Source organism: Gossypium arboreum, chromosome 8, assembly GCF_025698485.1.
Source record: "Gossypium arboreum isolate Shixiya-1 chromosome 8, ASM2569848v2, whole genome shotgun sequence".
Lineage (NCBI taxonomy): Eukaryota > Viridiplantae > Streptophyta > Magnoliopsida > Malvales > Malvaceae > Gossypium > Gossypium arboreum.
Genome location: NC_069077.1, coordinates 100129124 through 100132812, shown reverse-complemented (window position 1 = coordinate 100132812; position 3689 = coordinate 100129124). Strand labels below are relative to the sequence as shown.

General features: G+C 37.6%; 1 non-coding gene across 1 annotated transcript; it reads right to left on the bottom strand.

The window, feature by feature from the left end:
• Positions 1–1412: 1412 nt before the first annotated feature.
• Positions 1413–1519, bottom strand: LOC128280018 (small nucleolar RNA R71). The gene has a single exon (XR_008270200.1). It is a non-coding gene; the product is annotated as a small nucleolar RNA R71 (small nucleolar RNA).
• Positions 1520–3689: the final 2170 nt, after the last annotated feature.

The following is a 3689-nucleotide window of genomic DNA, read 5'->3' as shown; positions in this document are numbered from 1 at the left end:
TTTGTTCTTAATTATGTGCTCTTGATGCTTGAGTTAATATTCCGGGTATTAATTCATGATTTGATGTGCTTATGCAGAGGAGCAAAAGTCCCTGCCTAAGAGTAGATTTGGCATAATTAAGCGGAGTTGATCAAACGTTTAGAAATAGGGTTACGAGATTTTACCGGATTAGGGTGAAACGTAATATGGGAGTCCATAGATCGATTTACTGCTTCCCTAGGGGTTTTAATTAAGAAAGAGATTTCAATTAATTCAACTAAGGGTTAGAGGTTATTAGTCTCGAAAGAGATAATAATATAGGTTAGGGAGTCTCACGGATTAAGTCAAGTGAATAAATCGTCTGGTTCAGAGTCCGATAACAAGTAAAATCTAGGTGGATTCCTCCTTGGGTGTCGTCTTTATCAATTACTTTTCTTCAAGTCTTTTTCCAAATTTTCTCTTTTGCTTTAGTTTAATTAGTTAATTAGTTTAGTTAATTATTTTAATAAACAACTCCTCTTTATTTCTAGGTTAAATAATAAAAAGATAGTTATTACTAGTACTTTTGGTTCTCTTGGGTACAATATCCCGATCTTGCCATTACTATACTATTGTTCGATAGGTGCGCTTGCCTTTTCGTCGTGATAATAGTTAGTCTAGGTTTGATCTTCATTATAAATATTTATTACTTGTTACGAATCACGCGATCAAGTTTTTGGCGCCATTGCTGGGGAACTAAGATATTAGGAACATTCAATTTTTATTACTTTAGCCATTTATTTTTCTTGCAATTTAATTTAATTTTATTATTGTTATTTATTAATTTACTTTTTCCTTCTCTTGGCAGGTTTTTATAATTTATGACTAGAAGAAACCCGTCGGGACCATTACTCTTTGACGAAGAAATTGATCGCACAGTTCGTATAAACCAAAGAGAAATAAGGAACAACTTAAGATACACAGAGAACGAGCAAGAAGACGATACTCAACCCCCAACCGAAGAGATGGCTGAAAACCAAGGCAATCAGCTACCTCTTGAAATTGCGACTAATCAAAATCCTGCTCCACGTACTATGTATGATTATGCTAAACCTTCTCTAACAAGAACTCAATCTAGCATAGTTAGACCGGCTGTAGCTGCAAATACTTTTGAACTGAAACCTAACACAATTCAAATGATACAACAGTTTGTTCAGTTTGATGGTTTGCAGGACGAAGATCCCAACGCTCACTTAGCAAACTTTCTGGAATTTTACGATACATTTAAAATCAATGGTGTTTCTGATGATGCCATTTGTCTTCGGTTATTTCCTTTTTCATTGAGGAACAAAGCTAAATAGCGGTTGAACTCGTTACCACGAGGGTCAATTACTACTTGGGAACAAATGACCAAAAAAGTTTTACTAAAATATTTTTCGCCGGCTAAAACAGCTAAATTACGTAATGATATCTCTTCTTTTGTGCAGATGGATTTAGAAACACTTTACGATGCATGGGAGAGATACAAGGACTTACTAAAATGATGCCCTCACCATGGGTTACTGCTTTGGCTTCAAGTACAAACATTCCACAAGGGTCTGAATCCCTCGACTCGGCAAATGGTTGATGCTGCTGCTGGCGGAACCATCAACAACAAAACACCTGAAGAGGCTTATGAATTCATTGAAGAAATGTCACTGAATAACTATCAGTGGAAAGTCATGAGGACTAAGCCAACAAAAATAGCCGGCGTTTATAATGTCGACTCAGTTACTATACTGTCAAATTAGGTAGAACTTCTCAATAAAAAGATTGATGGTTTACTTGGTTCTACGTAGGGTCCATCTAGTAATGAGGTGTGACTCAAGTGGAGGAGGTGTGCATACAGAATATCAATCCTTCAATCCTACAACCGAAGAGGAACAAGTCAACTATATGGGTAACAATAACTTTAGATCTCAAAATAACCCATACAGTAATACTTATAATGCAGGTTGGAGGAACCACCCAAATTTCTCCTGGGGTGGTCAAGGGAATCAAAAGCCATAAAATCCTCAGGGTTTTCAACAGCCACCGTATCAACAAGAGAAGAAACCGAACCTTGAAGAGATGCTCTCTAAATTCATTTCGGTATCAGAAACTCATTTCCAAAGTACCGAAACAGCACTTAAGAATCAACAAGCATCGATCCAAGGGCTCGAAACTCAGATAGGCCAGCTATCCAAACTAATCTCTGAATGACCACAAGGTAGCTTACCAAGTAATACCGAACCTAACCCAAGGGAACAACTCAACGTAATTAGTACTCAAGATAAGGAAGGATTCATTGTGCCTGAGCCAGAATTAATGCAAGAAACTATGGTGAGCAAAGGTAAAAGTGAGGTAAGTCATAACAAAACAGTGAATGAAGAATATAAACCTCGTATCCCATATCCTAACGTGGCAAGGAAAGACCGCTCAGACGAACAATTCGATAAATTCCTTAAACTTTTGAAAAAATTACATATTAACTTACCGTTTATTGAAGCTTTGTCACAGATGCCGAATGCAATGAAATTTTTAAAAGAGCTTTTAGTAAATAAGCAAAAGATGGACGAAGCGTCGCATATGGAGCTAAACACAGTCTGCTAAGCTATTCTACAGAATAAGCTACCCCACAAATTGAAAGATCCAGGGAGTTTTACAATTCCTTGCTTAATTGGTAGTTTAGATATAAATCATGCATTAGCTGATTTAGGGGCTAGTATTAACGTCATGCCTTACAAAATGTTTAAGCAACTAGGTTTTGGGAAACCTATACAAACTAGGATGAGCATTCAATTGGCAGATTAAACTATAAGATTTCCTAGGGGTATTAGTGAAGATGTACTAGTGAAAGTAGATAAGTTCATATTTCCCGTTGATTTCGTTATTCTAGACATAGAGGAGGATAATAACACTCTTTTGATTTTAGGGAGGCCCTTTTTAGCAACTACTAAAACAATTATTGATGTTGGCACAGGTGAGCTCACGCTTCGCGTAGGAGACGACACGATCACCCTTCAAGCTCGTAATTTTGGCATCACATCGATCATTGAAGGTAATAGTCCACACCAATTTACTAAAACTGGCAATATGACTTTGCAGAAATTGAGCTTCAAAGAAGTTCACGAGCCATGTTCCAAAACTGATAGAGGACACATTCATGAAGAACGAAGGCTACGGATAGAGGAGCTAGACGAATGGCGAGCACATAAATCGAGAACTTACGATAAACCAAAACTACGCCAAAATAAGCCCGATACCTCTCCAAATCAACTTAAGGTTGGTGATAAAGTCTTACTAGATACCGCAGATCCCCACATTGTCACTACCATACCGAATGAGGAAATCCCTCTTACGGTACTTAGTATTTTTCCATTCGGTACGGTGGAGGTGAGTCACCCCAAGTTCGACACTTTTAAGGTAAACAACACCCGATTAAAACCCTATTTTGATGAGATTGATTGCAGGAATGAGGAGTATAAACTCCTCGAATCACCCTGACCATTCACTAGAGAGGTAAGTTGAGCTTAGACTATAAATAAGCGCTTCTCAGGAGGCAACCCGAGCATTAACATATTTTGATTTCTTTATTTTTAATTTCTAACACGTTAAATCATTAACTTTATCTTTGAATTACAAAGTTTTTCAGCACACACGGCCAGGCACACGGGCGTGCTAAAAGTCTTGGCCAAACAGGGGAAGAGACA